The 14210-nt window shown below is 37.5% G+C and overlaps 1 protein-coding gene across 2 annotated transcripts in view; it reads left to right on the forward strand.

Moving 5' to 3' along the window:
- Positions 1-14210, forward strand: part of LOC130929707 (ephrin type-B receptor 1-B) — a 423699-nt gene that overhangs the window by 681 nt on the left and 408808 nt on the right. The gene's annotated exons all lie outside the window — the stretch shown is intronic.

Here is a 14210-nt window from a genome sequence, read left to right on the forward strand (position 1 = left end):
ACTTTATGAAAAATAAATAAATTAAATGTGGCCAGTGTTTCAGAGTAGTCTAATCACTTCATCATCATGCTCAAAGTGCATAAGTGGTTAGATACCTGACCCACAAATTTATGGTTCATATCTCTGCCTAGATATTCCTGTTTGCATGTTCGTCCCCTGCTTGTGTATCCTTGTATCTATAAAAGCAATTTAGATTTATACAAGACTATAGCTTGTGTGACTTGGCTGTAGTATAGAGGATGGGTTCATGTTTATCATTATATGCAGTAATGTGACAACGGATTTTTAAAAATGACATCCTCTGAATTGTTTATTTTTTTTACTTTTAAATTAAGCCTGGGCGATATGACAAAAATTGTTATCACGATTAAAAAAAAAAAAAATCTTATCAATCGATATCGATAACTGACATACCCAGATGCTGCTTTAACCAATCTTTAAAGTTTAAATTTAAAGTTAACAAAATGGAGAACATTGCACAAAATATAAGGCAGACATGCGACCCTAATAAATTAAATCACAATAAATAGACAAACTAATTTTAATTTACACTCGGCAACATGTTAAAGCCTTTTGTGTGTGAAGTCTTAAGGTGTCTGACAATGTCAACGATAAAGACAAAAGAAAATGTTCAGTCTAAAAAATGTTACAGATAAACAAGACAGCCATCGCTTTATAAGCTATTGGCCAGCAAAATAAGTGTCCGCAGTATCAGACTTTAATGCTGCTCTGTGGCAGGTCACAATGGTCCCTCCTGTACTGAATACCCCCTTAGAGTTAGTGTTCATGTTGCACCAGCACCCCCCCCAATTCTCCTGCGTTTGGGTGGTGTAATTATAGTTTAAATCTATCTACTTTTATCAAATGTTTTTATTATTTCTGTTGACAAAAATTATATAGCGATAATTATTGTAGGGCTACAGCTATCGGTTGTTTAGGTAATTGATTAATCTATCATTTAGATCGAATAATCGAGTAACCGGATTACGAACATTTGATGCATTGCAGAAACAATTTTAGGATATGTAAAACAAATAAACAAGTGTTTATGCTTGCAATAATATTTATTTGGGCTTGCTAAGATTACACTTTCAAAAAAGCATTAAATGTGGATACAAAATATAATTCCTGAGTGCTTCTTGAAACTGCAGAACTGCACTTTCAAATACATTTTAAAATATATTAAAATATCTGAACTTAGCCATAGACTTCGTAATGTAGTGATGGGGTGCGGGCCGATTCATAGGGAGCCTATCTCCATCAAAGCTGACTGAGTGGAAACACAGACAGAAAATTCTTGTGAATAAATGCCTAAATCCCTGAATTCTTTATAGATATGGACGTAAAACAGTCTCGATTCTTGGTTAAAAGAAAAAAAAAAACCATGCAGGTAGCATTTATCCTACGTACATTTTGCGAACTATGAGGCTAGTCAGTAAGGAAATTAGCAGCCGCCATATGTAAACACGGAGCTTTTTCCATTGAAAATTCTTGTGAATAAATGCTTAAATTTAAATCCCTGAATTCTTTATTGATATGGATGTAAAACAGTCTCGATTCTTGTTTGATAGCTAAAATAAATAAATAAATAAATAAATAAATAAATGAATAAATAAAAAAAAAAAAAAAAGTGCAGTTAGCAGTTATTTTACGTAAATATTGCGAAGTATAATGCCAATGCTGTAGCGGCTAATTTCTCCCATTGATTTTTTTCACAACGTTTCAAAATGCATGCATGGTACGAAAAATATAATAATTACCTTGAATCCTCAAACAAATCACTCCTGAGACAATCCTTCCTGTTTGTATACGGTACAGCTTTCATACTTGTTCAACCTAAATCCGGCGTTGGATCCCTGCATGTGTTGACTAACTGTGACCGACTACGAATAACTGAAGCGGACTGTCGGACAACCCCCTACTTGAAGGGGTTGCACAGTGGCTGATGGTTCTGAGCCGTCAATACAATTATGAAGTCTATGACTTAGCCTAAAACAATATAGAAATGAATAAATGAGGATTTATGTACAACAAAAAAACTGGCTGACTTGCATAGCAAAAGTCTGCTAGCTTAAATGCTATATAATGCTAAGTTTTGTTTTTTTCTACAATTCTCTTAATGAATATAGTGCTACAACAATTAATCGATAAACTAAAGTAATCGATTAGAAAAAAAGATTTGAATAAAATTTTGCTGCTTCGAGTATTCGTTTCATTAAAGTGGCGTTGTAATGGTTTATTTTGAAAGTGTTTGCATTTAGTTTTATTGATTTGGGTGGATACATTGCCCTCTTGTCTGCCTCATTTCACATGGGTGAATCCAGCTGCTCCCTTTTAAGACCAACATTAGCTTTTGTTTGAGCTGTTGAGAGTTTGTATTTTAATTTTTCATGTTCCTTATCCGATTACTCGATTATTCGACCTAAGCAGTTCATCGATTAATCGACTACTAAAATAATCGATAGCTGTAGCCCTAAATATATTCCCACTAAAAAAACCCGCTAAATATACTTCGAAACTAAATAACGAATTCATAAACAAACATATTAACTCAAGCAAAAACATACCTTATGTTGGTCTTAACAGGAAGCATCTGAATTCAGCCATGTTAGACGAGTTATGGCATTTTCACTGTTGCCACTCGAGGGCAGTGTATCGATCCAAATCAATAAAACTAATTTACTAATTTTACTAATCTAATTGAACAAATCCTCAAAGCAGCAAAATTTGATTTTAAGCTTTTTTGCAATCGAATTACTGTAGTTAATCCATTAATTTCACTCATTTTTTTGTTATCATTTCATCGCCCAGGGTTATATTCAATGAAGTAAATCCCAACTATTTGCAAGTTACAGGGACTAAAGCCAGGCAGTGTATTAAAAAAGAGGGGATTCACCGTATCATGTGGTGGGCCAGCTTAAATGCTGTCACGATACTGGTTAAACCCCATGGGCCATGGTCTCTGTATCATAACAATCTTATATTCCTCTTCTATTTCTTCTACATACATTTATCTGCACAAGAAGCAGTGGTGTCGCCGTTAAAAACGATTGTGTGCTCTGTTCAATGTGTTTTTCATTTCCGCCCTGGAACCCGCAGGGACACTCTGCTTCTGGTCAGACATCCACAGTATCTCCTCTCGTTTTATCATGCAGTAGCTCTCCCTCCCTGTTAAGGAAAAAAAAAACATCATCATGTACCAAGACAAATAATGATCGTGTCCCAACTTTATGATTCTTTCCACTGTGGCCTCTGTGTTTGTGCTTGTTTTTTGCTAATGTTGTGAAAATGACGTGCAATTTTTTTTCTTAAGATTAGTGAGAGGGTATTGGGCAAAAAAAGGGTTGAGTGTTGTCTAGTTGAAAAGATGGTGACGTTCGGAAAAAGATGGGGTGGGGGGTGTAGCTCCTGAGGTTTCTATGGTAACAAGGATAAAAGTGATTTCCTTGTATTGGTCACTAATTGAAACGAGGTTGTCCTTTGGGCAGGTCCGAATCTGATACGAACTCTAATCTGTTGCTCTTTTCATTTTTTTCATTGACTGCGCAAATATGAGGGAAAACAATACAAAGTCAACCGTTCCTATATACTTTTAACAACCCAATAAAACCAAGAGTGATGGAAGAAAAATATTTCGTTTATTGTAATTGAAACCTTAAAACATACATTTAAGAAACAATTATGGACTTTTTATTTAAAAATGATGTCAATAAAAGCTGTCTTCCTGCACGAAAACATTCTTGAAATCTGCTGTTGACCACTGTTGAAAAAAAAAAAAAAAAAAAAAACGGGAATTTTAGAGTATTGGCAAACATGAACAAACGGCAGCACTGCGAGACAATGACCTTGAGCAAGTAAACAATGTGCCATTTTAGTAGCCATGGTGAAGTCAGGATGAAATTGACAGTATTCCAGCTCAGATGAGGAATCAATGAGGAATCTCAACAGCAGATTTCAAAATTGCATACATAAAGTAGGGGTGTGACAAAATATCAAAATTGTGATATATTGTCATACTTTGCATCCCTAAAGGTTAGCAAAGGTTGGCTCATGCCAAGGCTTGAGATATCATTTTAAAAATGGTGTCAATGTTTAAAAAAAAACAAAAAAAAAACTAATCTAACCCTTAACCCTATCAAATCTTCCATCATAATAGAGTCTCAGTTAACTCTATGGCTGCCATTGACGGCGCTTGACGTCAAATCCATTAAGACAAGGAAGGGCGTATAAACGTTCGTTCATTCGACACCAGAGCATTTTCTAAGTTTCCGATTTTCGGCGCATTTACAAGTCACTTTCTGTTCATTTTAAGGCATTTACAGGTCACTTCCTGTTGAGTTTGAGTCAGTGCCTATAAACCCTACCCACGTGACGTCACAACTCCGCTCTCCTGACTGGTGCCGCCCAATTGTCCGTCAACACATCGTGTTGACCTGTTACGGCTACGTATATTCCTCCTATTTACGGCGTGTTTTTCTGCTCGTTAACATTAATAATCAAAATGGTGAAGGCGTGTGTGGCGGTCGGTTGCAATAACAGAGAAGATAGACGGAGAGACTTGAAGCTCTACCGGATTCCGAGAGACACGGAGAGGAGAGAGCGAGATGGGCTGCTGCAATTCGACGAGAAAACTGGGCTCCAAACGATTACCACAGATTATGTAGAAGTCATTTTATATCTGGTAAGATGCATTTAATATATATTTAGAGGGTTTTGGGCTGACAACCACAATTAAGATCATTGCTAGGCTAATCGACAACATACACGTATGTATGTAGTGAGAGTGCTATCGCTAAACCATATAAACATTAAAAGCCCTAGCTCCATTGACAAATGACATGAAATACATTAGACTTGACAGTGGATGTTAGCAAGAACAAAAGATTTTGAATTGAAAATTTCGTAACTCACCTTTCCAAGCACAAGATAGATTCCTGCCGAATTTTCGTGGACGAGGACCTGTTTCACCCAACCAGCAACGAAGTATTTATAAGCCTCCAAGCTCTTAAAGTTTTTCAAACTTTCGTGAGAATAGGCTGATTTTGTGTGGACAAGATAATTGTAAATATCAGCGTAGCAGATGTCAGGCAGACAGGGCGAAGACAGTGGGTCGAAAAACATCGATTTGGGCATCAAATATGGATCTGGCGACTGTATAGAATGAAGCTTTTCCACATAACGCCTTTTATGCAACACATCCAGTGAGTTTACGGCATCAGAAAGCACCGGGTCTTCCATGAAATGCATTTTAAATTCCTCGATCAATTGAAACCAATGCTAATACAGAGACAAAATGACGGACAAGTGGGCGGAACCATACAGCGAGCACGTGGTTTTGTGACGTCGGTGGGTAGGGTCTATACATTTGGGAATTTTCTGGGTCACTTCCTGTTCTGTAACCCAAAAGCAAATGGAATTGACCCCCCAAAAAACCCTAATCTAATTGTATGAACTAGTGCTGCAACGATTAATCGATTAATTTGAGTATTCGATTAGATAAAAAGATTCAAATTAAATTATGCCGCTTCGAGTATTCGTTTAATTAAAGTGGCGTTGCAATGATTTTTTTTTAAGGTGTCTGCATTTAGTTTTATTGATTTGGATGGATACACTGCCCTCTAGTCTGCCTCATTTTACATGGCTGAATCCAGCTGCTCCATGTTAAGACCAACATAAGCTACATTTTTGTTTGAAGTAATGTTTTTTTATGGTTTTTGATGGTTAATGCAGTTATTGCAATTTTGTTGTGTTATAACAATAGATTGGTTTATTTACATTTCAAAAAGCAGAAGCCATTCATTTACGAATGTGATTGCACTTTAGTTTACATATTTAAATGTTCAGATATTAAGATTTGAATGAGGCAAAATAACATGCTTTTTCTCTCAAATATACTGTTATAATCATTTGTTTCGGATGTACTGTAATTATTTTCTGTATAAAATTTGATTTGGTGTTCAAAAAGTATTTTTTCAAACTTAAGTCTTGAAAAAGAGGGGGTCGTCTTATAATCAGGGCCGTCTTATATTCGGGCCAATATGGTAGTTAATCGATTAATCGACTACTAAAATAATCGATAGCTGCAGCCGTAGTATAAACATATACTGCATCTACTGTATTTGTATATACCATGTCTTGTGTGCTTTAATGATGTGTGAATAAACTAAACTAGTTTTGTTGAATATTCTAGAATGATTTTCTGACTAATGTATCGATAATCGTAACGCCATATCGTGAGACCATCGTTATCGTGAGCTTTGTATCGCAAATTGTATTGTCGTGTGAGGTACAAATAGGTTCCCACCCCTAACGTAAAGGAGGATGCCATTTAAAGAATGTCATGTTCAGGGTATCCGCGGTGTCTTATAAAGTCTAAAAACGTCTGAAATGCAATAATTTGAATTGAAGGCCGTGATATGTAAAATTCGCCTAAAATCTGATAAAAGGTCTTAAATGCAACTGTGAAAGTCCTGAACAATGTATTGACTTTACTTTTATTTAGAAGATGCATAAACCTCAGTGATGCCTTTAAATGTTTTAATTTTTGGGGACGCAATCCAGCCTGCAGGCGACCGGGAGATAAGGATTTCACGACACTCTGCGCTGGTCCTCATGGGAAACGCAGTCTTCCTTAAGGCAAAACACTTCCGCTTTAGTCCACCTGCGTCGCTAAAATCGACCAAAACTGAAAAGTTACCTAGTGTTGCTTTAAACTTGGTTTGTTAAAACCTGCAGAGACCCTGTTCTTAAAAAAATGAAAATTCATCGTTTAAGTGGCATGTTTTAAGGGTTCAATCACTATTATATAATGACTTCAATCACTCTTGGTTTTACAGAATTATTAAAAAGTTCCTGTTTCTTTGCGTCACACTGTACTTCTTTTACATTTGTGTGCAAGTCAGATGTAAAGGATGGCTCAGGTCTGTTATTTGCAGGCAAATACTTTGCCACTCATAACTATGAAGTGAATAAGTATTATTTATCAACTATGAGAATAATCACTGCTCAAATTACAGAAGCAATTTGAATTGGTTTAAAAGATTGGTGGTGGTTTAATATGGTGGAGGAAAATAATGCACCTCTAGAGCATCTACATGGGTGTAGTTTAACTGACCATACCTGATTCATGTGTTTTTTTTGCTTTAGAGAGCAGAGAGTACAGTTTTTGAGACTGGCTGGACTGCAGCTTTTCTGGTTGTAGTCTAACATAATTGTTCTCTTTCACATGAGTCACCTGACATTAGTGCTGTGCTGTGCTGAAAAACAAAACAAAAAAAAAACTCACGATACAGGCCATTTCATTTCACGATATCAATATAACAATATTCCGCATAATACTAGTACATTTACATACAGTTTTCCTCCATTTTGTTTATGGTTGAACTGCCATTACGGTGATCTGTCTCAATTGTTAAATATATCTAGTAGTGCTGCAACCTAAAATTATCTAGTGTAAACAGAAGCAGCACAGTAGCAATCATATTTTTGATCAAATGTAATTAGCTACAATCATCTACATCTGTAATTTTAAGATTGCTGCATATTTAGTTAGCAATGATTGATTGATTTTGGAACAAGTTGTGTTCTGTGTGAATTCAGTGCGAGTTTTGAATAACCTTGACTTTAAATCTGCATAAAGTGGTATCACACAATCAGTCTTGCGAAGGGGCTGATGAATGGGAATTTGTAAGGGTGTAACGGTAAAGGTATTTGTATTGAACCGTTTCGGTACAGGGTGCTCGGTTCGGAATGGAGGCGTACCGAACGAGTTTCTGACGTAATGTAACCCTTACTTTTCGAGGCTGTGAGTCGATCGGGTTACAGTTTCTTTGTGTAGATTATATTTACTCCATATTCTCTACTATAATGAGGACCATATAACACAGACAGTATATAACCCAGAAATGTCAACGGAGCGACAACGTGGCCGCCGCGAGAACGCAGTGAAATGCGGGCGTTAAAGTCAGTCAGCCAATGCACACCAGTCGCAGTGCGGCCGCGTGTTAGATGCATCCCAGAAGCGTCTCAACGCACGCACGTGAAAAGAACGGCAGAGTTTATTATTTGACGCGAGGCGCGGCCCTCCTGCGTCAATACTACTAGCTAGGATTGGGCAGACCGGAAGTCACTCGTGTAAAAATACGGTGGATCCGGTCGATTTTCAAACTAATATGCAATCGTAACCCACTTTTTGAGTCCATCAGATCTCTTGAGTGGTAGATCGGTGCACAGTTGACTTGTCTTTGTTGATTTACTGTTGTCTTCTCTGCTATAATAATAACCAATACGGCCCCGTGTTCAATACAAAACCCTCCTACCACAACAAAACAAGTAGGAACTAATATTCACATAGGAACTAAAGTTATACAACATAGAATATACAATATAAATGAATACTACATCACATTTGTAAAATATAAACACATAATAAAATAAATAATTGCCCATTTAAATAAAATATATTGAAATGAGCTAAAACACCTGTAATTAAATAATAAAACAATATACAGATCTTGCTTACACAATTAAATTGATTAATTTCTGTGTGAGAAAATCCACCAATAAAGCTTTTGAAAACCGTTCATAAAAAAAAAAAAAAAAAAAAAAAAAATTCATTGAGGCATTTCATTTGTAAAATACATGTTAAAATCTTTGTCATTGGGATTGCTTTTCTCTTTAGCACAGGACTTCTTTTTTCTTGCTGACCAATACGCGGGGTCTGAAAGGCAAATTGTTGTTGGATTATCTTTAAATACCCGCTACTTTTTGAGCAGAATTCTAGCTTTGTATGGGCCAATGTTCCTATTGTTGAAAGCACAGAGGTGTGTAATAAACAACTAGCAAATTTGTATTTTGCATTTTCTTTTCTTACTGTACCGAAAATGAACCGAACCGTGACCTCAAAACCGAGGTATGTACCGAACCGAGATTTTTGTGTGCCGTTACACCCCTAGGAATTTGTATTTCTATAAGATTTGTTCACCTTTTCTTCTATGCATCTCCCTTGCGTGTCTTTCCCACTCAGGCATTCCCTTAACCTCCAACTCTTTCTCCTGGATTCTCCTCCTGCTCACATTCCCTCCGTGGTACGTGTTTCTAGCCAGACACGGTCGTAATTCTCCATTGCTTGTTTCTGTTTGCCCTTAAACCAATTAGGCTTAAATAAACCTGCTCATTTAACAGCCTAGAACAGAAGGGCTGGGGGAGGGACTGGGGATGTGGTACAACGGTAGGCTGGGCGTGGAATGAAGTGAGACAAGCAGGGAGGTCAAGTTTTCAGGCTGCCTGTATGTTTGACAAACAAGCAGAAATTGAGCACGACTGCATAATTGCGGGAAGTAAGTTAAGATACAAATTTACTTTGATAGGAAAACATTGGCGATGTGCCATAACAAGTTCCTTAGAATTCTGTGTTATGAATAGTACTACCGTTATTGAGGTTTGCACTTTCCAGTACTGATTTCACATTGGTTTATTTTACTCAGCAAAACTGCTGCCAGTAGTACAATCCTTTCAGTCTAAAGAAGTCTTTAGAGAACAGTTTCACACAACAGCGAGGTTTTTTTATTTAAACTAAAGTAATAATGATAACTAGAGAATGCAAATTCTGCATGTGAAGACTGAAAAACTGGCAATTACAGTAAACAAGTTGTTGGTATAATGGAATAAACTGAACTAGGCCTGCAAGCAGGACTGAACAGGCCCTTGCAGTCTGGGGCAACTCGGACGGCACGCATCTCATGGGGATGGCAGATCGTCCCCCTCTCATCATCTAATGAGAAACTAACTCGCAAACCATTGAATCCAGGCTCCAACGTGGAAGGATTCAATTGCGGGGTCTTGAGAAGGGACTTGAAGGGGCTTGCTCTGCATCCAAATCATTGAAAAGCTCCCGCACCGATAACGTCAGCACTCGCACCCGTCACATTGAGTGTGCACAGCTGTGCTACTAAACATTAAAAACAGCAAATATGGTGGAACGTTGGCTTTAATTTACTGTTTTTATAATATTTTTTTAATTTAAATGTTTCCATTCTTATTCCTTTTGGAGCAAAAGGAAAATTCCATTGCTTGGAGTTGGCGGGGATGCTGCCTTCCGGGCTGAGGAGGTTGTTGGGGTGAAAGCGCATCATTGGCTGTCGCCTTGTAAATCTGCATTGCTCCCTTGGTTCTGGCATGAATACTACATCGTTTTCACGCGGAATTGCGACATTGTTCGAATAGAAACGTAACTATATAAATGCAAATTTGACATTTTTCGTATTCTCGTAGAGTCATCATGGCAATGGCCCTTTCGTGAAAACATAGGAGTGCTAAAGTGATTAGTTTTTCCATTGGTCTTCCTGCAAACATAATTGTTGAGTGATTTTTCAGTTATCCTGCTAATTATTGAAAAAAAAATCTCGCGCTTTGAGTGCTGCTTTTGTAGAAATGTCAGTCATGCTGAGCCTAATGGATCTAAAGACCAGATACATCCTTGTTTTAAACACTAAAATAAAGTTGCACATCTGATTAGACGGTTCCTTCTGCTTTAGGCGCTGGTATCACTCAAAAGATTCACGCTTATTTTGCCCACAGGCACAACTGCTGGGGCCCCTTGATGTAGAATTCAATTTTCCACCTATTTTGAACTGCTGTGTGTGTGTAATGCACATTCAGTTGCTTAGCTTTGTAGCTGCTGCACTCAAGCCATTATGGTGAGCATGTGCAGTGGACATGGCCTCATTCCATAATGGGAACTTATTTTTCCCACAGCAAAGAGCACCAGCATTCAGGTGTGCTCATGTGGCCTTGTGAGCTACGAAAAGCCTGGCACTGACCCCAGCCTGCTGCTTGTGTACCTACAGCATTAATGTGACGCTTGTTGTGTAAAAGTACTCCCCTTCACATGCGGGTGCGGGAGCTTGAACATAATACATGCTTGTAGGATTGTTTCAATTTTTCAAAAGATTTTTTTGCAGCATTGATATGAACTGTAACTCCTCACTCACCCTCCTGGTTCCTATACTACTTGAAAACACTATATGCATATGCACACGGTTACCCCAGCAGCTCACTTTGCCCCAGAGACATCTGAGCCCTCTGAAGGCCAGATGGTGGACGCTAGTTGGGGCTGTGTATATGCATGTGTGTGCGTCTGCATTTTGTTTTTTAACATTCTCGGCATGTTACAGTGCACATTTTGAAGGCGTCAGCAGGAAGGGCAACAGCAGGATTTGAATTACTATATGTTGTCAAGCTTTAATATCCATTCAATACAATTAGCTTCTTTTCAATAGTGCTTGTCCATTTCTTGTGGAAAAACATCACAATATATTTGACTACTAGTGTTCAGTTGCTACATTTTTTGTCCAAAACGTGAATAAAATTTCGCTTAGCACTGTCTAAACCAATGCTTCTCAATTATTTAATGTTATGCCACCCTACCCAGGAAGACGTAAACATTTTGCGCCCCCCTCAACTCTGTGCTGCCACTGTAAATAGTATAGTTTGCATATAAAACGATTATTATTATGATAAGTACACCTCTGCATAACATTATGTACTTTTTAATATTAAAGAAAAAAGTACTACAAACTTAAAGTATAGCTTTATGAACATTGTTTTGTTTGTTTCGCGCAAATTCTGCAACGATGGCAGAGCAACAAAAGAGACAAAAAGTTTTGTGTCAGGAGGAAAAAAAAGTCCGGCTTTTACTCGCTGGGGTGACGGGTGGGGTGGGGGTAGCCACAGTAAGCCACAAGGTTGCTAACCGTCATATGCTATTGTTTACCTACAACCAGATTAATTACCTTATTATTAATCCTTCACACAGCTGCTGGAAACAGAAATGTTGTTTAATCCATCGGCAAGCGACCGGGAGATTGATTTTTGGTTGATTGATTGATTTTATGACACTTTGCGGGTGTGTCCTTTTCCCCAGCGCAGCGCTGGTACTCATGGGAAACGCAGTCTCCTTTAAGGCAAAAACTACTGCCTTTCTCCACTGGTGTGGCTAAAATCGACCAAAACTAAACAATTACCAAGTGTTTTTTTGACTCATGAGGACATTATGCCAAACAATTTGACCGAAAAAGGAACAATTTTTATTTTTGCTGCAGGCAGTATCAGCTCCTTTGCTATGTTGTGTTTTTTTAATTTTTAATTTTTTACACTGAGCAACTCTGTATGCCACTTTATATGATGCTAACAGTGCTCGCTGGATTAGTGATGTAACACTGACAAAGCGGGGCGATTGTTGGCAATATTTGGCACGTTTTCACTCATAAAAAAAAAAAAAAAATCAAGCGGCTTATCAATGTGATTGGAGTCTAATGTCTTTAAGTGAAATCTTAAATGATTTGGCTTCCTGCTGTCTGCTGCAAACATTTATAGACACGGTCAACAGAGTAGTATTTCCTCATCTCCCACTATATTTACAGTCAAAGCCAAACGCTACATAGGCTTCGTCATATTTTCTTTGTCTTAGCTCTTCACATCTCCAGTGCTCTTTGCTGTGTGCTCCTGCTCCGTTCAAAAATACTGCGCACACTCTGAAAATCAGAGCGCCACGGCCACCCACTGACTGAGTGGATGTGCAATTACACTTTATTCTAGTGTGGCACAAATGTTCCCCGAGGTCAGATGTGCCACCCCAGGGGGGTGCGCCCCACTTTGAGAAGCACTGGTCTAAACAGAATGTTGTAACAAAATAAGAAAAACTATTAACTTGTCCAGCCACACTCCTTGTTTTTCCTTTAATCTTATATAAGTTCTGTTAGTGCCAGATAGCGTAATAGCCCGTGAGCGAGTACTTTGGAAGTGTTAGCTGTAGAGCACACCATAAGTTTAAGTTAAAAAAAAAAAAAGTGTTCCCGGTGTGCCCTTTAAAACATATGCATCACGGGTAAGATGTAAAATTCTTGATATTTATAAATATCAACTTCAATTATTATGCAATCAACAAACCAGAAGTCGCGCTCTCCTTCTTATTCGACTAGTTATATAGGGCCCCTCTCCATCTATGAGTTACTCACTCCACAGTCTCCTCATACAGAACTCAGGCTATTAGCCACAAAAAAAATTGAAGAATTTAATTTTGGTGGATCCCTAGGATAAATGTCACTTTTTTCAGTTACCTTCACAATCTAACTCGAAGTTTTTCAGTTACATTGTAAGTAACAATGAAGACAAAATGGATGAATATTTCCTTCAAAAAATATTTTTTTATTACAGCTTTCTGACTTAACTGTAGTCTACAACTGTCCTGTTTAAGTACATAAAACTTGTTAAAGTATTTTATAAATGTTCTAAGCATATAACATAAAAAGAATTTCTCAGTACATAAATAAGACAAAAGTCCTGTTCATTCAAATAAAGAAAAAAGTGCTGCTGATGGACATTTTTTATCTTGTGGGCAAAGTGCTGATAAAAATTGTGTCATTAATATTATTTAAACAAACTAAACAACAAAATCGAATAAGGAGGAGGCAGACTGTAATGAATCGGTTTTCTTTTCCAACAGTTGTTCATAAATATCATCCAAATCCAATTTCAAAGCAGTCTCTTGTATGACAATCTACTGTTTGAATGGCAGTTTGTGTTGAAAGGAGACTAAGCTGTTATATGAATGGGTTTATGTGTGTGGTTTCTTCATAAAAAGAAATCAGACAACTCTACTATCAAGCAATAACTCAAGTGCTAATTTGCTTCTCCAAAAGACAATACAAATGGACACTGAAGACACTGTTTAGCATAACTGCTAACTTGCTTAGCGCTCTGCGCTATGTAGCAATGTCTCGTCAACAAAGAATACAAATAATAATATTGACTTCAATTACTCAACTTTGATAGATGGACACTAGATCTAACAACACAAAAGACAATATAACTCTCAACACTTCGTAATACTATTATTGATTCAGCAACCCAACCTGAGTGTAGTAGGCGAGCAGTGAACTCTCTCTCTAGGTCTAATCACTTTAGAGACAAAGACCCAAACGGAACTGTTCATAGCTGCCGGCAAATATCGATGATCAAATTTGTTGGCAACTAATTTATTAATCGATTACCGTATTTTTTGGACTATAAGTCACAGTTTTTTTCACAGTTTGGCAGAGGGTGCGTCTTATACTCTAGAGCGACTTACGTGTAATTATTTACGGTCGGGTTGGGCCGGACTTCTCTCTCGCTAATTTTTTTCAAAAATAAATATATATTTATACTAAAAC

Source organism: Corythoichthys intestinalis, chromosome 14 (genome assembly GCF_030265065.1).
Source record: "Corythoichthys intestinalis isolate RoL2023-P3 chromosome 14, ASM3026506v1, whole genome shotgun sequence".
NCBI lineage: Eukaryota > Metazoa > Chordata > Actinopteri > Syngnathiformes > Syngnathidae > Corythoichthys > Corythoichthys intestinalis.